Genomic DNA, 22,997 nt, shown 5'->3' with positions numbered 1-22,997 from the left:
GAATCTAAAACAAGAATCCAGAAAATCACATTGTATGATTTTTTTAGTAATTATTTTGCATCAAAATATCAAATACTTGTTCTCCCCACTGTATATATACTTATTTTTTTTATGTCAACAAAGGATGTACCGTAGAACAACAATGCTTAAAACAGAGTTAAGGGATGCAGTTTCGGGTGAATATCTTTCTCTTTGTACCGTTGCTTGGAGATGTGCGCTGTTCAGTCATTGGGAATGTGGCAAAAGATCTGAGGAAGAAATTGCCTGAACTTGGAGCACGTCGAGCCCTCATCGTGGCGGAGGGCACTCGGCAGCTCTGTGAGTCTTGACTCTGGTTTCAGCTCTCTGTTGGTCAGCGAGCAAATAAATAGAGAGGGGTGGTGCGTACAAGAGAATGTATGCGTTCTACAGTATCAATTGCTGCTGGAGGATCCTCTCAAAGTGTACAGTCTTGTTTTAGATATTCAGGATATGAAGGACAACAGCCCTGCTTTTGCTCCTGGGGAAATTGGTCTTGACCTGGTCGAGTCGACGGTGCTGGGATAGACGCTTCCCTCTAGAGAGTGTGCATGACCCTGATTTGGGAACCAACTCAGTTCGTGGTTATAAACTGAGCCACACTAATCATTTTGCCCTAAAAATGATCACCCCAATTAATGAAATACCATAACCCCGAACTGGTTCTGAAAAAAAGCATTGGACCAGGAGACCCAGGCAGAATAAATTCTGACCATCAGTGGTGTTGTCAGGGGTAATTCTGCCAGGTCAGGCACCGTGTCTATTCACATCCATGTTCTGGATACCAATGACAATGTCCCCGCGGTGAGGTGAGGGTAGTGGGTCAAGTGGACTATGAGGAGGCGAGTGCGCGTGAGGTAGATGTCCAAGCTAAATATGGCGGCGGTCAGGCGTCACCCTGTAAACTCATAATTGAAGTGATTGATGTGAATGACATTGAGCCTGTGATAGCTGTGAAATCTGCCTCCGCTATGGTGGCCGAGGATTCTCAACCTGGTACCATGGTTGCTTTGCTAAACATGCATTAATGGACACTGGAAATGGCGGCCGGGTCAAGTGTGCCATCTCAGACAGTATTCCTTTTTAAATTGATATCAGAGGTTAAGAAATACTTTGTGTTGGTGACTGAGGGTATATTGGACAGAGAGATGAACCCACACTATAACATCACGGTGACAGTCGGTGACTCTGATTCTCCCTCACTGTCCAGTAGAAAATGAATATCCATCATAGTGGACGACGTGAATGACAATCCCCGTACTTTTCCTCAGAGCGAGTACACTGCTAAAGTTTGGGAAAACCAACGTAGAGGCACATTAGTGATAAGGATGAGAGCCGAGGATCTAAACACGGGATCCAATGCTAAAATACTATACTCTTCATCATAGGGCATAAACCCAGAAACACCCTTTTCCTTCTCTATTAACGCAGACCGGAGAGCTCTTCACTTCACGCCCCTTTGATTACCAGCAGGCCAGTCACTATAAGGTGGGAGTCACAGCTCAAGACAATGATACCCCTCCTCTCTCCAGTACCTGCACTGTGAAGGGTGTTCATCAGTGACCATAATGACAACATACCCGTTGTTCTGTAACCTGTCCAATCATCTGGCTTCATCGCAGAGGACCTGCTGCTGCTGGAGGCACCTAAAAGTTACCTGGTTACCAAAGTGGTTGCTGTGGACGCCGACTCCAGCCATAACGTGTGGCTCTCCTAAGCACCGCAGCCCAACCCCTTCACTATTGGCCTGCACAGTGGAGAAATCAGGACTGTGAGGCTGTTTTGAAGAGCAGGACTAGCCTAAACAAACCCATGTGATCATGGCAAGGGACAACGGGCTTGAGTTCCTCTCAGCCACTGCAACAGTCAATGTAGTTTTGGCCTGTTTTGAACAAGCTCTTTGAATTCACAGATGAATTCCCTCACAGGCAAGCTGTAACTTCATGCTTTATTTGATAATTGCCCTGGTGACCATGTCTTCTCTCCTACTCCTTATGATCAGTGCAGTCGTGTACTTCAAGATGTGTAGACGTGGGTTCATGTACTTCGTGTCCAGCCTCCCTGTTTTCCCCACAGGCCTACGACCCTCTGAGCTACACAGACTTCAGCCGGTGTGGGACTCTCCTTAAAGATGACAGTTTCAACTGTTTTCTGACCACTGGCTCGTGGAAGGGGGACTTACGTTTTGGGTGTTCCATAGACACAGACACGTTGAGGAAAACAGCATGGCCTATCAGAAAGACACAGTCCCACGTACAAGACACAGCTAGTCTCAAGGTGAGCCTTGGGGAATGAACTTCTGATGATGTATCTCATTAAGTATCAACTATTGCAAAGCACATGGCGTGGGTCAATTACTCATTGATCATTTAAAATGATGAAAAGTTAGCCTCAGACATTCGTGCTGTTTGTCCAACATAGTCCACATCTAATGTGTCTCGTCAGTATCTCCTAAGTCAACTTTGATTATTTTTATGTTATTGATTCAGATTTCTGAGGAGTTAACCTGGTGTTGTCTCTCTCTCTCTCAATTCAATTTGCTTTATTGGTGTGACGTAACAATGTAAATATAGCCAAAGAATACTTTAAGAATACAATATTAACATAATTTAAATAATAATAATCATTATAGTCAACGGGACAATAGTAACAACAATAATCAAGGGTCAAAATAACCATACATTGAACAATAACAATGGCTTAGAAGAAACATGCAGGTTGGTTGGTCTGTCAGACACTGTCCCTCATCTTATGGCAGGCAGCAATGTAGTGCGCTGCCAACCCACAGCTCTCTGTGTCCTCCCCCAACAGGACGGGTAACCTATTCTCATCAGAGAGGTCTTTGAAACCTTGAATAAGGGTTTCAAATTTGGGAAAATGACACTAATTGTTTTATATATTTTACATGTTGTCAGGAAATGCAGCTCCGTCTCAGGTTCTGCTGTGGTGCAGTGGTTGCACAGCCTTTCCTCTACAGGGAGCCAGGTTTTCATGTGTCTACCCTTCTCAATGGGAAGGCTGTGCTCACTGAACCTGTACTTTGTCAAGGTTTTTCTAAGGTTTTCATCACTAACCATGGTCAAATACTTTGCCACAGTGTACTGTCCATTTAGGGCCAGACAGCACTGCCTTTTGCTTTGTGCTTGTTTTCCAATAAGTAATACGTTTTGTTTTGACTGCCTTGTAGTTCGGTTTATTCTGATTGATTGGATGTTCTGGTCCTGAGGCTTCAGTGTGTTAGTAGAACAGGTTTGTGAACTCAGCCCCAGGACCAGCTGGATGAGGGGACTCTTTTCTTTGCTCAGCTCTTGGCATTGCAGGTCTTGGTAATGTTATGAGAGGGGGTCACTGTATTTTAGATGTTTCCAAAACTTATTTGCTATTTTTGTAGCCTTTATTATTAGTGGATATTAGCCTAATTCTGCCCTACATGCATTGCTTGTAGTTTTCCTCTGGACATGTAGGAGAATCTTACAGAACTCTGCATGCAGGGTTTCAATGAGGTGTTTGTCCCATTGGATGAAATCTTGTTCTGTAAGTGGACCCCACACCTCGCCGCCATCAAGTTCAATTTGTTCAATAACACATACAATTTATTTTAGCCACATTTTTATTAGTATTTTAATTTGTTTTTTTTTAATGGCGGGAAAGTATTCAGACCCCTTGTCTTTTTCCACATTTTGTTAAGTTACAGCCTTATTCTAAAATGGATTAAATAAAACATAATCCTCAGAAATCCACACACAATACCCCATAATGACAGAGTGGAAACAGGTTTTTAGTCATTTTTGCAAATGTGTTAAAAATAAAAAACAAATACCTTATTTACATAAGTATTCATACCCTATGCTTTGAGACACGAAGTTGAGCTCAGGTGCATCCTGTTCCCATTGATCATCCTTGAGATGACTGGAGTCTCCCCTGTGGTAAATTTAATTGATTGGACATGATTTGGAAAGGCACACACCTTTCTATATAAGGTCCCACAGTTGACAGTGCAAGTCAGAGCAAAAACCAAGCAACGAGGTCGAAGTAATTGTCCATAGAGCTCCGAGACAGGATTGTGTCGAGGCACAGATCTGGGGAAGGGTACCAAAACATTTCTACATAATTGATCATCCCCAAGAATACAGTGGCCTCCATCATTCTTAAATGGAAGGAGTTTGGAACCACCAAGTCTCTTCCTAAGACCTGGCCGTCCGGCCAAACTGAGCAATCGGGGGAGAAGGGCCTTGCTCAGGGAGGTGACCAAGAATCTAATGGTGACACTGACAGAGCTCCAGAGTTCCTCTGTGGAGATGGGAGAACCTTCCAGAAGGATAACCATCTCTGCAGCACTCCACCAAGCAGGCCTTTATGGTAGAGTGGCCAGTCGAAATCAAATCTTGGCCAGGTCGCAATTGTAAATGAGAACTTGTTCTCAACTTGCCTACCTGGTTAAATAAAGGTGAAATAAAAAATTAAAAAATTAAATAAAATTCCATTTGATTTGAAGCCACTCCTCCTCCGCTTGGAGTTTGTCAAAAGGCACATAAAGACTCACAGACCAAGAGAAACAAGATTCTCTAGTCTGATGAAACCAAGATCGAACTCTTTGGCTTGAATGCCAAACATCACATCTGGAGGAAAGCTGGCACCATCCATTCGGTGAAGTATGGTGGTAGCAGCATCATGCTGTGGGGATGTTTTTCAGCGACAGGGACTGGGAGACTAGTCAGGATCGAGGCAATGCTGAACGGAGCAAAGTACAGAGACATCCTTGATGAAAACCTGCTCCAGAGCGCTAAGGACCTCAGACTGGGGCTCCCCAAATACAGGAGTGCCAAGCTTGTAGCGTCATACCCAAGAAGACTCGAGGCTGTAATCACTGCCAAAGGAGCTTCAACAAAGTACTGAGGAAAAGGTCTGAATACTTATGTAAATGTGAGATTTCAGTCTTTTTTTATTTTAGGAATTTGCTAAAATTTCTTAACCTGTTTTTGCTTTGTCATTATGGGGTATTGTGTGTAGATTGATGAGGGGAAAAACAAGTCTGTAACCTAACAAAATGTGGAAAAAGTCTAAGGGTATGAATACTTTCTGAAGGCATTGTATTTTGTACCATTTGAGAACTTTGGTCTAATTCCCTGAAATCTGCATCTTCTCTGGAAAATCATTATTTTAGTATTTTTGGTGTTTACTGCCAGGGCCCAGGTCTGGCAGTACTGCTCCAGCAGGTCCAGGCTTTGCTGTAGGCCATGTGCTGTGGGTGACAGCAGGCACAGGTCATCTGCGAAGAGCAGGCATTTAACCTTTGAATTGTGGAGAATAATACCAGGGGCTGAGGATTTTTCTAGAACAGTAGCCAATTCATTGATGTAAATATTGAGGAGTGCAGGGCTCAGATTGCAACCCTGGCGAAGGCCCCACCCCTGGTTGGTTAAAGAATCCTGTTATTTTCTTGCCCATTTTTATGCTGCACGTATTGCCTGTACTCATTGATTTAATTATGTCATTTGTTTTACCCCCTACACCACTTTCAATAACTTTGTTGAACAGTCGCTTATGCCAAATAGAATCCAAATATTTTTGGAAGTCGATAATGCAAGCATACATTTTGGTATTATTTTGGTGGACATGTTTGTTTATCAGGGTGTGTAGGGTGTAAATATGATCGGTCGTGCAATGTTTTGGTATGAATCTAATTAGGCTTTTACTCAAGACATTGTGCTTATTAAGGACGTTTAGAACTCTTTAATTTCTAATACTTACAGAAAACCTTCACCAGGTTACTGTTCACACACATGCCTCTGGAATTGTTAGGGTCAATTAAAGATTGGGGCTATGAGTCCTTGATTCCAGATGTCAGGGAAATAACCTACACTCAAATTTGAGGGCCTGAACTTTCTTATTGAGCTCCTGGTCAGTACTTGGGGAGTCGAATGGATTTTGAATGTCCTTTTATAGCGTTTTTGAATCAATAAAAATAATTTGCATTTACAATGAAGTCCTACCTGGGAACAGTGGGTTAACTGCCTTGTTCAGGGGCAGACCAACAGATTTGTACCTTGTGGATTTGATCCAGCAACCTTTTGGTTACTGGCCCAACACTCTAACCACTAGGCTAACCAGCCACCCCATATTCTAATCTGTTCAACTTCTGATCAATCAAATTCAATCAAATGTATTTATAAAGCCCTTTTTACATCAGCCGATGTCACAAAGTGCATGGATTTGGCATTGTTCTGCTTTTGCATCAATTTGAACGGTGTTGTAGAGTGCTTCAAAATGGGTTGTCCACATGTCAACATTTTGTATCGCTAATTCCTCTCGTTTAGATTCTTTGTGGTTTTTCACATTTTGCCAGAAGTTGTTTGTGTTTATAGACTCCTCAATGAATGTCAGCTGCTTGCTGTTGTATTGTGCTTTTTTTTGGCTCTGAGTGTTACGTTTATAGCGTTTTAAAGTCACAGTAATTAAGGCGTAATTCACCATTATTTGAGTCTCTGTGCTTTTGTTTGTCATCTGTCATCAGTTGTTTTTGTACTGCCAGATTGATGCCTCCTTTCCTGTGAGTGGATGTGGTATCCAGAAAGTTATCTTAGACTGTTTGGATATTTTGGTTACTGGTTGCTTTCTGGTATTCTTCTGTGCTGTTTTGGGCCCATCTGTATGAATTTCTGATGTTGTACAGCTGATGGGGCTGTGAATGTGGGGTTGTTTCCATGTTTGTTCTTTTGAGGAACAACACAATTTGGCTGTGATCAGACAGAGGTGTTAGTGGCTTGACAGTGAATGAGCTGAGAGAGAAAGGGTCAATGTCTGTAATCATATAGTCTACTGTACTGTGGCCAAGAGGTGAGCAGCAGCTGAATCTCCCCAAAGAGTCCCCCGTAACCTACCATTGACAAAGTACAGACCCAGGCTTCGACAGAGCTGCAACAGATCCCTTCCGTTGTTGTTGATGGTGCTGTCTCTGTTGTTTCTATGGGGGAAATGGAGACAGTTGGAAACAGTATGGCCTGTAATAAAGCTGTCCCCTCGTGTGCTCGTTACATCAGGTAGTGTTCCCTGGGCCTGTAAATGGCACGTCTCTTCCTCAAGGGTGGGGAAGATCTCCTCTGAGTAATATTGGGATTCTGGGGGGGGGGGGGGATATATATATATATATATATATATATATATATATATTGCGCAAAGGAACACACAGTTTTCTGTCAGTACAAGTCATTTTTTCAGTTTTAACCAATTGTGATATTTCCCAATTTTGAGGGGATCAATTAGATGTTGTAGTTGGGATTTGTACCAAATGATCAGTCCTCCAGAGTCTCTGCCTCTATTGAGCTGTGATGGCACAATTACCTCTCTATAGCCTGTGGGACAGTGAATGACAATGTCTGCCTTACACCATGTCTCCTGCAGAATGATGACGTCAACATCTTTAAGATTTTTGTTGAACTCCAGTGCCAAACTCTTCAGTCCAAAGGTTGATGAGTTTAGGTCCTGAACGTTCCACATGCTAACTGATAGTGATTTCATGTTGCAAAAAGAAAGAATAGCAGTCAGAAATACAGTACTAATCAAATGTTATTGGTCACATACACGTGATTAGCAGATGTTATTGTGGGGGTTGCAAAATGCTTGTGCTTCTAGCTCCGACAGCGCAGTAATATCTAACAAGTAATATCTAGCAAATTTCACAACATATACCAAATACACACAAATCTAAGTAGGAATGAATTAAGACTATATACATATGGACGAGCGATGTCAGAGCGGAACGAACTAAGATATGGTAAGGAATACAGTATATACATATGAGATGAGTAATGCAAGATTTGTAAACATTATTAAAGTGACTGGTGTTCCATTCCTTCAAGTGTCCAGTGATTTCTAGTCTATGCCTATAGGCAGCAAGCAGCCTCTAATGTGCTAGTGATGACTGTTTAAGTTAACAGTCTGATGGCCTTGAGATAGAAGCTGTTTTTCAGTCTCTCGGTCCCAGCTTTGATGCCCCTGCACTGACCTTCTGGATGATAGCTGGGTGAACAGGCAGTGGCTCGGGTGGTTGATGTTCATGATGATCTTTTTGGCCTTCCTGTGATATCGGGTGCTGTAGGTATCCTGGAGGGCGGGTAGTTTGCCCTTGGTAATGCGTTGGGCAGACCGCACCACCCTCTGGAGAGCCTTGCGGTTTCGGGCGGTGCAGTTGCCGTACTTGCTTTCAATTGTGCATCTGTACTACTAAGCTGTTCAGAGTGAGATAAACAGGATAACAGTCAGAAATACAGTAACTACAAAGTTGTTCAGAGTGAGAAACAGCACAGTCAGTACTATAGTAACTACTAAGTTGTTCAGAGTGAGAAACAGCACAGTCAGAACTATAGTAACTACTAAGTTGTTGAGAGTGAGAAACAGGATAACAGCAAACATGAGTTATCTTTTCTTTTCCTTCTTCCTAGCTGTGGTAAGGCTCTCTCCTCATTGTGGCCTTTACCTCCTCAAGCGCTGTGGTAAGGCTCTCTCCTCATGGTGGCCTTTACCTCTTCAAGCGCTGTGGTAAGGCTCTCTCCTCATGGTGGCCTTTACCTCTTCAAGCGCTGTGGTAAGGCTCTCTCCTCATGGTGGCCTTTACCTCTTCAAGCGCTGTGGTAAGGCTCTCTCCTCATTGTGGCCTTTACCTCCTCAAGAGCTGTGGTAAGGCTCTCTCCTCATTGTGGCCTTTACCTCCTCAAGAGCTGTGGTAAGGCTCTCTCCTCATTGTGGCCTTTACCTCCTCAAGAGCTGTGGTAAGGCTCTCTCATCATGTTGGCCTTTACCTCTTCAAGCGCTGTGGTAAGGCTCTCTCCTCATGGTGGCCTTTACCTCATCAAGAGCTGTGGTAAGGCTCTCTCCTCATTGTGGCCTTTACCTCCTCAAGCGCTGTGGTAAGGCTCTCTCCTCATTGTGGCCTTTACCTCCTCAAGCGCTGTGGTAAGGCTCTCTCCTCATTGTGGCCTTTACCTCCTCAAGAGTTGTGGTAAGGCTCTCTCCTCATTGTGGCCTTTACCTCCTCAAGAGCTGTGGTAAGGCTCTCTCCTCATTGTGGCCTTTACCTCCTCAAGAGCTGTGGTAATGCTCTCTCATCATGTTGGCCTTTACCTCCTCAAGAGCTGTGGTAAGGCTCTCTCCTCATGGTGGCCTTTACCTCTTCAAGCGCTGTGGTAAGGCTCTCTCCTCATGGTGGCCTTTACCTCTTCAAGCGCTGTGGTAAGGCTCTCTCCTCATGGTGGCCTTTACCTCTTCAAGCGCTGTGGTAAGGCTCTCTCCTCATTGTGGCCTTTACCTCTTCAAGCGCTGTGGTAAGGCTCTCTCCTCATGGTGGCCTTTACCTCATCAAGCGCTGTGGTAAGGCTCTCTCCTCATGGTGGCCTTTACCTCCTCAAGCGCTGTGGTAAGGCTCTCTCCTCATTGTGGCCTTTACCTCCTCAAGCGCTGTGGTAAGGCTCTCTCCTCATTGGGACGGCAGCGTAGCCTAGTGGTTAGAGCGTTGGACTAGTAACCGGAAGGTTGTGAGTTCAAACCCCCGAGCTGACAAGGTACAAATCTGTCATTCTGCCCCTGAACAGGCAGTTAACCCACTGTTCTCATTGAAAATAAGAATGTGTTCTTAACTGACTTGCCTGGTTAAATAAAGGTCAAATAAAGACATTTAAAAAATTGTGGCCTTTACCTCCTCAAGCACTGTGGTAAGGCTCTCTCTCAGCTCCTGGACAAGTTCTTTAGCTGGGTCCTGCACTGGTTGATCTGGTCTGGGCTGAAGGGGGTGTGGCGGGGGGCTGCTATTTTAGCTCAGTAACTCATACCTCTAACAGAGCCAGCCTGTCTCTCAGCAGACGGATGGTGGTGTGGTCTTGGCTCTGGTGGTTGTAGACGGGCAGGGGGAGGGGGGCTAGGATAGACCTGTTGGTGGATCTGTGTTTGTGCTCCTGCTGTTGGAGTACCTGAGGTGAGGTTGGTGTGCTGTCCTGGTGCATGACAGTGCTGTTCTCGTACTCGGTTACCGTCAGAAACCTGTTTTCCTGGTCCTTTTAGCTGTCATCAAATGTATATTTGCCTTCCCTTGCAGATGCCTTTCTTTGTTGTATAGCTGAAATGCCTGGTTCCAGCTGCATACCAGGCAGTAGTGTGGTCTGTGTAAAATAATAGGTTTGTAACAGTCCTGTTGTGTGAGCAGTCGGCAAACACATTTTCCGGGTTCTCCCTCTGCATTCTGTGTTTAAAATGGATTCTTTCCTTTTCTGAATTGATTTCTGCCGGAAATTTAGAAAACTGGGGTGCTGCTTGCTTTGCCGCAGTGGCCATGTTGCTATGGTTACCACCAGTAAACAGTTGGAGCTAGCCAGTAAGCTAGCTGACAGATTTGAATTTAGCTAGCTAGCACAATTAAGATTGCTCTTTTAACTCACACTCTGTCAGTCTTTCCCTTCTGTGTTGATCTTCAGTTAAACAATTTGATTACCTGTATATTTTTTGGTACAAAAGCTGAATAATTTACACACATCCAGGTACTTTCCTCAGGTGCTAAAGTTGAAAGTAAACTCATGGAAAACAGAAAGGAAAACGCTGGACACTGCTGCTCATTCTCCCAGGTGATACTTATTTACAACGTTTCGACCCTTAGTTCTTCATCAGGCATCCTAAGGTCGAAACATTATTATAAATAAAATCATCTGGGAGCATGAGCAGCAGTGTCCAGTGTTTCCTCTCCATTTTCGAAATATTTGTTTATTAATTTAATCCTGTTACACCTACAACCTACCGTGGTTAAAATTCACACCTACAGTGGTTATGTCACACCTACTGTGATTATGTCACACCTACTGTGATTATGTCACACATACTGTGATTATGTCACACCTACTGTGATTATGTCACACCTACAGTGGTTATGTCACACCTACTGTGATTATGTCACACCTACAGTGATTATGTCACACATACTGTGATTATGTCACACCTACTGTGATTATGTCACACATACTGTGATTATGTCAGACCTACTGTGATTATGTCACACATACTGTGATTATGTCACACCTACTGTGATTATGTCACACCTACAGTGGTTATGTCACACCTACTGTGATTATGTCACACATACAGTGGTTATGTCACACCTACTGTGATTATGTCACACCTACAGTGGTTATGTCACACCTACTGTGATTATGTCACACCTACTGTGATTATGTCACACCTACTGTGATTATGTCACACCTACAGTGGTTATGTCATACCTACTGTGATTATGTCACACCTACTGTGATTATGTCACACCTACTGTGATTATGTCACACCTACAGTGGTTATGTCATACCTACTGTGATTATGAAACACCTACAGTGGGTATATCACACCTACGGTGATTATGAAACACCTACAGTGGTTGAATCGCACTTACTGTGGTTATGAAACACCTAGGGTGGTTATGAAACACCTAGGGTGGTTATGAAACACCTAGGGTGGTTAAGTCACGCCTACGGTGATTATATCACACCTACAGGGATTAGGCCACACCTACAGTGGTTATGTCACACCTACTGTGATTATGTCAAACCTACAGTGATTATATCACACCTACAGGGATTAGGCCACACCTACGATGATTATGTCACACCTACAGTGGTTATGTCACACCTACTGTGATTATATCACACCTACAGGGATTAGGCCACACCTACGGTTGTTATATCACACTTACCGTGGTTATATCACACCTACTGTGATTATGAAACACCTAGGGTGGTTGTGTCACACCTACAGTGGTTATATCACACCTACAGGGATTAGGCCACACCTACGATGATTATATCACACCTACAGTGGTTATGTCACACCTACTGTGATTATATCACACCTACAGGGATTAGGCCACACCTACGGTGGTTATATCACACTTACTGTGATTATGAAACACCTAGGGTGGGTTGTGTCACACCTACAGTGGTTATATCACTCCTACAGTGGTTATTTCGAACCTACCGTTATGTCACACCTACAGGGATTATGTTACACCTGCATTGGTTATGTCACATCTACAGTGGTTATGTCACACCTACAGTGGTTATGTCACACCTACAGGGATTATGTCACACCTTCAGTGGTTATGTCACACCTACAGTGATTATGTCACACCTACAACCTACAGTAGTTATGTCGTGCCTACAGTGGTTATGTCACACATACTGTGGTTATGTCGCGCCTACAATCTACAGTGGTTATGTCACACATACCGTGGTTATGTCGCACCAACAACCTACAGTGATTATGTCACACCTTCAACCTACAGTGTTTATGTCGCACCTACAGTGATTATGTCACACCTACAACCTACAGTGGTTATGTCACACCTACAGTGATTATGTCACACCTACAACCTACAGTGATTATGTTACACCTACAACCTACAGTGGTTATGTCGCACATACGGTGGTTATGTCACACCTACAACCTACAATGGTTATGTCGCACCTACAGTGGTTGTCGCACCTACAGTGGTTGTCGCGCCTACAGTGGTTATGTCGCGTCTACAGTGGTTATGTCGCGCCTACAGTGGTTAGGTCGCGCCTACAGTGGTTAGGTCGCGCCTACAGTGGTTAGGTCGCGCCTACAGTGGTTATGTCGCGCCTACAGTGGTTATGTCACGCCTACAGTGGTTATGTCATGCCTACAGTGGTTAGGTCGCGCCTAGAGTGGTTATGTCGCGCCTACAGTGGTTATGTCACGCCTACAGTGGTTAGGTCGCGCCTACAGTGGTTAGGTCGCGCCTACAGTGGTTAGGTCGCGCCTACAGTGGTTATGTCGCGCCTACAGTGGTTATGTCACGCCTACAGTGGTTATGTCATGCCTACAGTGGTTAGGTCGCGCCTAGAGTGGTTATGTCGCGCCTACAGTGGTTATGTCACGCCTACAGTGGTTATGTCGCGCCTACAGTGGTTATGTCGCGCCTACAGTGGTTAGGTCGCGCCTACAGTGGTTATGTCGCCCCTACAGTGGTTATGTCACGCCTACAGTGGTTAGGTCGCGCCTACAGTGGTTAGGTCGCGCCTACATTTACATTACATTTAAGTCATTTAGCAGACGCTCTTATCCAGAGCGACTTACAAATTGGTGCGTTCACCTTAAGACATCCAGTGGAACAGCCACTTTACAATAGTGCATCTAAATCTTTTAAGGGGGGTGAGAAGGATTACTTTATCCTATCCTAGGTATTCCTGAAAGAGGTGGGGTTTCAGGTGTCTCCGGAAGGTGGTGATTGACTCCGCTGTCCTGGTGTCGTGAGGGAGTTTGTTCCACCATTGGGGGGCCAGAGCAGCGAACAGTTTTGACTGGGCTGCGCGGGAACTGTACTTCCTCAGTGGTAGGGAGGCGAGCAGGCCAGAGGTGGATGAACGCAGTGCCCTTGTTTGGGTGTAGGGCCTGATCAGAGCCTGGAGGTACTGAGGTGCCGTTCCCCTCACAGCTCCGTAGGCAAGCACCATGGTCTTGTAGCGGATGCGAGCTTCAACTGGAAGCCAGTGGAGAGAGCGGAGGAGCGGGGTGACGTGAGAGAACTTGGGAAGGTTGAACACCAGACGGGCTGCGGCGTTCTGGATGAGTTGTAGGGGTTTAATGGCACAGGCAGGGAGCCCAGCCAACAGCGAGTTGCAGTAATCCAGACGGGAGATGACAAGTGCCTGGATTAGGACCTGCGCTGCTTCCTGTGTGAGGCAGGGTCGTACTCTGCGGATGTTGTAGAGCATGAACCTACAAGAACGGGCCACCGCCTTGATGTTAGTTGAGAACGACAGGGTGTTGTCCAGGATGACGCCAAGGTTCTTAGCGCTCTGGGAGGAGGACACAATGGAGTTGTCAACCGTGATGGCGAGATCATGGAACGGGCAGTCCTTCCCCGGGAGGAAGAGCAGCTCCGTCTTGCCGAGGTTCAGCTTGAGGTGGTGATCCGTCATCCACACTGATATGTCTGCCAGACATGCAGAGATGCGATTCGCCACCTGGTCATCAGAAGGGGGAAAGGAGAAGATTAATTGTGTATGTCTGCATAGCCTACAGTGGTTAGGTCGCGCCTACAGTGGTTAGGTCGTGCCTACAGTGGTTATGTCACATCTAGAGTAGTTATGTCACACCTACAGTGGTTATGTCACACCTACAGGGATTATGTCACACCTTCAGTGGTTATGTCACACCTACAGTGATTATGTCACACCTACAACCTACAGTGGTTATGTCGCATCTACAGTGGTTATGTCGCCCCTACAGTGGTTATGTCACACCTACAGTGGTTATGTCACGCCTACAGTGGTTAGGTCGCGCCTACAGTGGTTAGGTCGCGCCTACAGTGGTTAGGTCGCGCCTACAGTGGTTAGGTCGCGCCTACAGTGGTTAGGTCGCGCCTACAGTGGTTAGGTCGCGCCTACAGTGGTTATGTCGCGCCTACAGTGGTTATGTCGCGCCTACAGTGGTTATGTCACGTCTACAGTGGTTATGTCACACATACAGTGGTTATGTCGCGCCTGCAGTGGGTATGTCGCGCCTGCAGTGGTTATGTCGCGCCTACAGTGGTTATGTCGCGCCTACAGTGGTTAGGTCGCACCTACAGTGGTTATGTCACTCCTACAGTGGTTATGTCACTCCTACAGTGGTTATGTCACTCCTACAGTGGTTATATCACTCCTACAGTGGTTATTTCGAACCTACAGTGGCTGTGTCGAACCTACAGTGGTTGTGTCGCACCTACCGTTATGTCAAACCTACAGGGATTATGTTACACCTACATTGGTTATTTCACATATACATTGGTTATGTCACATCTACAGTAGTTATGTCACACCTACAGTGGTTATGTCACACCTACAGGGATTATGTCACACCTTCAGTGGTTATGTCACACCTACAGTGATTATGTCACACCTACAACCTACAGTGGTTATGTCGCATCTACAGTGGTTATGTCACACATACAGTGGTTATGTCGCGCCTACAGTGGTTAGGTCGCGCCTAGAGTGGTTATGTCGCGCCTACAGTGGTTATGTCACGCCTACAGTGGTTATGTCACGCCTACAGTGGTTATGTCGCGCCTACAGTGGTTAGGTCGCGCCTACAGTGGTTATGTCGCCCCTACAGTGGTTATGTCACGCCTACAGTGGTTAGGTCGCGCCTACAGTGGTTAGGTCGCGCCTACAGTGGTTATGTCACATCTAGAGTAGTTATGTCACACCTACAGTGGTTATGTCACACCTACAGGGATTATGTCACACCTTCAGTGGTTATGTCACACCTACAGTGATTATGTCACACCTACAACCTACAGTGGTTATGCATCTACAGTGGCATCTACAGTGGTTATGTCGCCACAGTGGTTACAGTGGTTATGTCACACATACAGTGGTTATGTCGCGCCTACAGTGGTTATGTCGCGCCTACAGTGGTTATGTCGAACATACCGTGGTTATGTTACAACTCATTACCTATCATATTACCTGTCATTGAAAAGGTAAGATCAGGGAAAACGTTGTTACAGGAAAAGGTCAGAGGTTCAGTGTTGCTGTGTTGCTGCATCCTCGTCAGTCCTTGGACTATGTGTTCACATGAAGGCCTTGGATAGAGCCAGTGATCTGGCTATTCTCAGTACAGCGGTTAAACTGTTATGCAGTGGTTAATGTGTGTGTGCGTGCGAGTCCTCAGCACAGAGAGGAGTGGAGAGCCTGTCTTATTGGTTAGATTTCCATGTGAACCCATGTGTGCTCATGTTATGGCTGCAGGCTCAGTAATATTCCACATTTCAGACATAGGAGGAAGCAACATAGGAATCATCAACAGCATTATGTCTGCTCTGCTGTCCTGTAGCCATTGCCTAGCCTATGTGATACACATTGTGTTACGTGCATTTAACTAGTGCCCAATCTTTTCCTGTTCAGGTCATGTGATCAGGAAACACTCCTGGGCCTAAGTGTTTGCATTGTGTTGAGTTGTGTGGTACATTTCAAATGTCTTCTGTTGACTTCCTTTTGATTTCCTGCATGCTCTGGTTTAGTCTGAATAGTCCTGATATTTTGCATTGATCAGGAGTAGACGAATGTGCTCACACTGTACTGACAAATTGTACTTGTGAAAAAAAGCCCCCACTGCATTGTTGGAAGTGTCAGTACTTAACAGTACTCTGTTGTTGCCTCCTCACTAATCCACCACTACAGATGCTCTGTTATGGAGACAGAATTTACCAGAATTATTCCACATGAAACTGCTGTGCAATTCATCTGGTCCAACTTTTGTGTACCATATCAAACAAGCATTGAAATGTCTTCCTAACAATCTGTTTTTTTTCCCTCTCTTTTTTTTTGTCTTTCTCTCCGCCATCCCTCTCCCTCTGAATGGACCTCCTCTACATGGATGACAGGTAAGAAACGTTTACTTTTCTAAGTGTTGTTTGCAAAGCACACACACAATGATCTTCACTGGATCAGGAACAACAACAGTGACTAAGGCAGTAGGTGTCAGTTACTGTGTCTCATAAACTCACAAGTAGACAATACTCTATCGACAGAGTCACTGGGACAATTTAAGGCCATCTATCTCTGTCTCTGTCTCACTCTCGCTTCCTCTGTCTCTCTGTCTCTCTGTCTCTCTCTCTATGTCTCTCTCTCTCTCTATGTCTCTCTGTCTCTCTCTCTTTCTCTCTTTCCCAATGCATTTTCTCTCTCCATTGGTCCCCCTTCCAGACAGCAACTATTTTGTGTCTTGCTTTGTAAATCTCCAAAGAAAGTATGGATCAATGCAAACTCTATCTTTTGAAAGTAGCTTTGTATTACAAAACAAAGAAAGTAGAGTTCCAATTAACAGCCCCTGTGGTGGTCTTAAAACCAGTGTTATAATTTCAGTGTGTGCAATGCACTTCTAGACCTACTTTCATCTGGCATTAATATTTATACCACTGCCTCCTGATCTGGGGCCACCAACCGAAACATGTGGTTTTCTGCCTACGTAACATGTGGTTTGTGCCTACGTAACATGTGGTTTGTGCCTACGTAACATGTGGTTTGTGCCTACGTAACATGCGAATGCCTTGCTCTGTGCCAGCCAGATGGCCTACCTGTGTAGGTATGGTTTCTGGACCACACATATCAGTCTCTGTGACTGTGTGTGTGTGTGATGTGTACACTACATTGGCACATTTTTGTGTGTTATGGATTTCAAATGTGGCAATATTTTGTTATACACTGTAGTTGTACATGTGCATCATTAGCTTGGGTGCTTGACTGCAGTTGTAAGGTCAGAATGCTCAAATCAACCCTACTCCTGAGTACACCCAAACCAAGCTCTCCTGTCTGTCTGCAGTCATCTGGCGTGTGAGCAGCACAAACAACTCCTGCCTACAACTCAACCAATCAACTGTTTCTCTTATTGTCTTTAACACTAGCACTTCCTCCAACCGCGAGTGAGTACATCATCATTTTTTTATTGCGTGTATCTACCGACGGCCTGTACAGGTCCGGAAATAGACATCAGTTGTTTTGTTATTTTTGTTTTACTCTGCTTGCAAACACGCTGGATGATTCAGAATCCATTGAAGAGCTTGATCGATTCATTGACGAGAGATACTTAAAAACTCAAAGAAACATGTCGCTGGTTTCAGAGGATTCAAGCATTGTTAAGGACAACCAACCAAATCAACAAAACAAACCAAAACCAGGTTGGCCAATAGGTATCAACGATGGCACCAAACCATGCCCTAGTGTGGCGAGTGGGGAGATGTTTACTGATATGACTTGACTTGTTAAAATCCATCAATGAAAGGCTTGCCAAACTTGATGTATTGGATATATTACGAGAGGACGTCAATGCATTATGTGCCCGTCTATAATTCAGCCAACGTCAGATTGATGATCTAAGGAAAGAGAACACGGAGCTGAAAGGTACTGTAGACTTTATTCATAGCAAGGTGGAGCTGAAAGGTACTGTAGACTCTATTCATGGAAAGGTGGAGCTGAAAGGTACTGTAGACTCTATTCATTGCAAGGTGGAGCTGAAAGACACTGTAGACTCTATTCATGGAAAGGTGGAGCTGAAAGGTACTGTAGACTCTATTCATTGCAAGGTGGAGCTGAAAGACACTGTAGACTATATTCATGGAAAGGTGGAGGTGGTGCAAAGGGAGAACAAACAACTTAAGAAACCTTGCTTGATGTACAGTGTCGATCAATGCGGGACAATCTAATATGTTCAGGGATCCCGGAGAATGACAACAGCAGAGGCTGTGAGGACACAGTCCGAGACTTTATGTCAACTCAACTGAAACTGCCCACTGATGTTGTGCGTAATGCCACTTTCTCCAGAGTCCATAGAATAGGTAAGGCCTCTTGAAATATGCCACGGGATATTATTGCATGTTTTGATCAATTGAAGCAAAAGGAAATGACGAAGAACATGGGGAGAGAACTCAGAAACACTGATTTTGGAATGAATGATCACTTCCCCACCGAGATCAATGACAGGAGAAAAACACTGTATCCCATCATGAAGAAAAAGCGTTGCCTGAATCAACGAGTCTCCATGGTTTTGGATAAACTTTATATCGACGGGCAACTGTATCAGAACTCTAGAGTAACTCTGGCTATTTTCATCCAACTGTATCAGAACTCTAGAGTAACTCTGGCTATTTTAATCCAACTGTATCAGGACTCTAGAGTAACTCTGGCTGTTTTAATCCAACTGTATCAGAACTCTAGAGTAACTCTGGCTATTTTCATCCAACTGTATCAGAACTCTAGAGTAACTCTGGCTGTTTTAATCCAACTGTATCAGAACTATAGAGTAACTCTGGCTATTTTAATCCAACTGTATCAGGACTCTAGAGTAACTCCCTGGCTAATTTAATTTAATGTTCAAATTTGAGTTTGTGTTGTAGTGTATCATGACAACTTCACCTATAATGAATACATGCTCTATTGATCTCCACTATAATGAATACATGCTCCATTGATCTCCACTATAATGAATACATGCTCTATTGATCTCCACTATAATGAATACATGCTCTATTGATCTCCACTATAATGAATACATGCTCTATTGATCTCCACTATAATGAATACATGCTCCATTGATCTCCACTATAATGAATACATGCTCTATTGATCTCCACTATAATGAATACATGCTCTATTGATCTCCACTATAATGAATACATGCTCTATTGATCTCCACTATAATGAATACATGCTCTATTGATCTCCACTATAATGAATACATGCTCTATTGATCTCCACTATAATGAATACATGCTCTATTGATCTCCACTATAATGAATACATGCTCTGTTGATCTCCACTATAATGAATACATGCTCCGTTGATCTCCACTATAATGAATACATGCTCCATTGATCTCCACTATAATGAATACATGCTCTATTGATCTCCACTATAATGAATACATGCTCTATTGATCTCCACTATAATGAATACATGCTCTGTTGATCTCCACTATAATGAATACATGCTCTATTGATCTCCACTATAATGAATACATGCTCTATTGATCTCCACTATAATGAATACATGCTCTGTTGATCTCCACTATAATGAATACATGCTCCATTGATCTCCACTATAATGAATACATGCTCCATTGATCTCCACTATAATGAATACATGCTCTATTGATCTCCACTATAATGAATACATGCTCTATTGATCTCCACTATAATGAATACATGCTCCGTTGATCTCCACTATAATGAATACATGCTCTGTTGATCTCCACTATAATGAATACATGCTCCGTTGATCTCCACTATAATGAATACATGCTCTATTGATCTCCACTATAATGAATACACATTGATCTCCACTATAATGAATACATGCTCTATTGATCTCCACTATAATGAATACATGCTCTATTGATCTCCACTATAATGAATACATGCTCCATTGATCTCCACTATAATGAATACATGCTCTATTGATCTCCACTATAATGAATACGTGCTATTGATCTCCACTATTGAATACGTGCTCTATTGATCTCCACTATAATGAATACGTGCTCATTGATCTCCACTATAATGATGCTCTATTGATCTCCACTATAATGAATACATGCTCTATTGATCTCCACTATAATAATTGAATGAATACATGCTCTATTGATCTCCACTATAATGAATACATGCTCTATTGATCTCCACTATAATGAATACATGCTCTATTGATCTCCACTATAATGAATACATGCTCTATTGATCTCCACTATAATGAATACATACTCTATTGATCTCCACTATAATGAATACATGCTCCATTGATCTCCACTATAATGAATACATGCTCTGTTGATCTCCACTATAATGAATACATGCTCTGTTGATCTCCACTATAATGAATACATGCTCCATTGATCTCCACTATAATGAATACATGCTCTGTTGATCTCCACTATAATGAATACATGCTCTATTGATCTCCACTATAATGAATACATGCTCTATTGATCTCCACTATAATGAATACATGCTCCATTGATCTCCACTATAATGAATACATGCTCCATTGATCTCCACTATAATGAATACATGCTCCATTGATCTCCACTATAATGAATACATGCTCTATGGATCTCCACTTGACAAGGAAAGGGTTGCATATAGCTCAGGTTAATGTATGTAGCCTTAATACATGTACATGTAGCCAAAATACATGAGGTTTTTAACTTGGTCAACATAAATAATATTCATATTTAACTTTGACCGAAACGCATTTAGATGCATCTGTACATTTATTTTAATTTTATTTTTTATTTCACCTTTATTTAACCAGGCAGGCTAGTTGAGAACAAGTTCTCATTTACAACTGCGACCTGGCCAAGATAAAGCATAGCAGTGTGAACAGACAACACAGAGTTACACATGGAGTAAACAATTAACAAGTCAATAACACAGTAGGAAAAAAATAAGAAAAAATGATGGGCAAATGGACATTCATGGATATAATCTACTTAGAAGGGACAGGAATAGGAAAGGTGGGGGTGTAGCACTGTATATTCAGAATCATATACCTTTTAAGAGGAGGGATGACCATAATGTAGGTCAAATAGAGGCACTATGGGCTCAAGTACATCTGCCTCACCAGGCATCCATATTGGTAGGATGTGTGTATAGACCTCCTAGCTCTAAGGTGTCCTATCTGGATGACTTATGTACTGGGTTTGACCAGGCCACAGATAGCAACAGAGATGTATTTATCTTGGGTGATTTTAATATAAATTGGAAGGATCATAATAATTCAAATATATCTAAATTGATGAGATATGCTAAGAACTGTGGATTGAAACAAATGGTTAATGATACTACTAGATCATCAATTAAGTTGGGTCATCGTTCAGACACATGCATTGATCTGATTTTCTGTAATATACCATTGCAATGCTTAAAAGCCAGATCAATGCCAGTGGGCGGGACAGACCATAATATTGTGGCCATTACCATGAACACCAAGTTTCCAAAGAAACAGCCAAGGATTGTGGTCAAGAGACATTTCAAAACATTTAATCATGAGTTATTTCTAAATGATTTGGCTGCTTTACCCTGGGAGCTGATTTACCTAGAGGATGATTTAAATCACGCTACAGAATGGTTTATTGATTTGCTCACTGAGGTAATGGACCATCATGCCCCAGTAAGAAAGGGTACAGTTGGTGCCCGTCCTTCTCCGTGGATTGATGATGAACTGGGTGAGGCTTTTTCTCATAGAAATATGGCAAAAGTCTTAGCAGCCAAATCTAAACTAGAAATTGATTAACAGAATTATAGAACACTACATCATTAAATTAAATCATAAGAAAAATAAACTTATTTTACAAAAATGCTTTTATTGATTGTAAAAATGATTGTAAAAAGGTATGGAACACAGTTAAGGGCTTACTTGGTACATCTATCTCATCATGCCCATCTAGTGTGGAGGTTGACGGGAGAATAATAACAAAACCAGTTGATATTGCCAATCATTTTGCTGAATTTTTTACAAAGAAAATTCATTTACTGAGCGATAATGAAAACACTCATTCTTCCGAACACAAGCTATGGATTGATGATCATATCATGAGCAAAAAAAACTGTTCTTTTAGTCTACAAATGCTGTCAGTAGAGGAGGTGTTAAACCTACTGAAGTCATTACCCGATGGTAATTCTACAGGTTATGATCTTATGGACAATTTTTTGCTTCGCTGTGCTGCTCCCCAGATTGTAGCGCCACTGAGATACATATTTAATTAGTCACAAGAAAAGGGGACATTTGCAAATGTATGGAAGCATGCTAAACTGTGTCCTATCCCGAAAGACAGCAAAAAAAACATTACTCCTGCCAATAGTCAACCAATTAGTCTACTCCCTTCACTCAGTAAAATATTGGAGGGTATTGTGAGTAGACAAATATGGGAGTACATGGAAAAGAATGATCTGATTACAGCCAATCAGCATGCTTATCGCAAAAACCATTCCACTACCACTGCATTGGTTGACGTGACTGACCAGTGGCTCAATGCTATGGATAATGGCAGGTTTGTGGGTGGACTATTTTTTAGATTGTAATGCCTTATTTGATTCGGTGGATCATAAAATAATTTTGACAAAATTAACGCATTATGGTTTCAAGGAGGTAGCATTGAATTGGGTACAGTCATATCTAACTGACAGGAAACAGTCCACAAATATCAATGGTTCATTTTCTTCCCCTTGTGCTTTAAACTGTGGAATACCGCAGGATAGCTGCCTTGGGCCACTTCTTTACTTAATATATACCAATGACCTTCCTTATACCTCATCTGAAACTCAAGCTACTATATTTGCAGATGATACTACAATTTATACAGCAAGACAATCAGTTCAACAGGTACAGCAAGCTCAACAAGTAGATTTGGAAAATATCAGGGAGTGGATTTGCCGGAACAAACTTGTTTTAAAC

General features: G+C 43.0%; 1 protein-coding gene and 1 pseudogene across 2 annotated transcripts in view; both read left to right on the top strand.

Annotated features, from left to right (window-relative positions):
- Window positions 1–22,997, top strand: part of LOC115123122 (protocadherin gamma-C5-like) — a 216,303-nt gene that overhangs the window by 40,243 nt on the left and 153,063 nt on the right. The window lies entirely within an intron of this gene.
- Window positions 165–2,288, top strand: LOC115120986 (protocadherin beta-7-like; annotated as a pseudogene).

The sequence above is a fragment of the Oncorhynchus nerka genome, linkage group LG5, assembly GCF_034236695.1.
Source record: "Oncorhynchus nerka isolate Pitt River linkage group LG5, Oner_Uvic_2.0, whole genome shotgun sequence".
In the NCBI taxonomy this organism is placed as follows: domain Eukaryota; kingdom Metazoa; phylum Chordata; class Actinopteri; order Salmoniformes; family Salmonidae; genus Oncorhynchus; species Oncorhynchus nerka.
The sequence above is the reverse complement of the archived record's forward strand: the minus strand, read 5'-3'. Positions and strand labels throughout refer to the sequence as shown.